The following is a 953-nucleotide window of genomic DNA, read 5'->3' as shown; positions in this document are numbered from 1 at the left end:
GGGACGGTGCTGATCCTGTTACACAGATATTCCCAAGCAGCATGGTGATGGGTACCTTCTTGTTTGCATTTTTTTGAATGTTAGAGAAGCAGACCTCCCCAGAGCCCTATTTAAACATCAAAATGTATCGCTCACGGCTTTTTAAGATCACTTGCTGTCTCCTTTAGAGTTGCTTATTTGAGTGTTGTGCAAGGTACAAATAGACTAAAGAGCTTATAAGTGTTGTGAAAAGATTTTCTTTTTTGTTTTCATGTTATACCTCAGCTTTCCTACTGTGTGAGCATTGGTTATCTTCAGGACAGTCAAAAAGATATGAAACTGTGTACATCTTAAAAAATCAGGGTCTGCCCTGGCTTGTGGTGCTGATAGGCAGTAGAAAATCCTGCAAGACATCTGGAATTGGCCACAGTAAGCTGCGGGAAAAAGAACTGGCAATGAGAGACTCAAGTCTTATATGTCTTTTTTATTCTTTTATTAACAGATTAGTATCCTTGCAAGGCATAATGCTTTACTCCTTAGATTGGTTTCAATCAGAGTACTATGTGTAAGAAAAGGAATTCTGCCTCTGAGTAAGCTGTTGTTTTACCTGTAACATCTTTTCCATAATTCCCTTTGTCCGAATCAAATTATGTGCTCATGAAATCTAATTGAAGGCCAAATTCTACTGCATTTGCTCTAAGGAGATCTGCTGAAGTGAGTGGCGCTAGTCCTGAGTATTAGCAGAAACTGGTGACTGAACTGGGCTCATGAGGAACTTGCAATTGAATTTGCAAGCAAAGGAGAGAACCCTGCCACTGCTTTCACCGTTGAAATGCGCATTTCAAATGTTGTGAAAGGCTTTTCTTTTTTTTTTTCCCACCTATACCCTAGCTTTCCTAGTGTGTGAGCACTGATTATCTTCAAGTCAGTCAAAAAGGTATGAAACATTGATTCCTTCAGCCATCCACAGCTGA

At 39.8% G+C, this 953-nt stretch overlaps 1 protein-coding gene across 1 annotated transcript in view; it reads left to right on the top strand.

Annotated features, from left to right (window-relative positions):
* The window catches only part of ADCY8 (adenylate cyclase 8), a 127,171-nt gene that overhangs the window by 24,735 nt on the left and 101,483 nt on the right, over nucleotides 1-953 (top strand). The window lies entirely within an intron of this gene.

Source organism: Egretta garzetta, unplaced genomic scaffold (assembly GCF_000687185.1).
Source record: "Egretta garzetta isolate BGI_Z169 unplaced genomic scaffold, ASM68718v1 scaffold50, whole genome shotgun sequence".
Lineage (NCBI taxonomy): Eukaryota > Metazoa > Chordata > Aves > Pelecaniformes > Ardeidae > Egretta > Egretta garzetta.
This window is presented reverse-complemented; position numbering and strand designations above follow the sequence as displayed.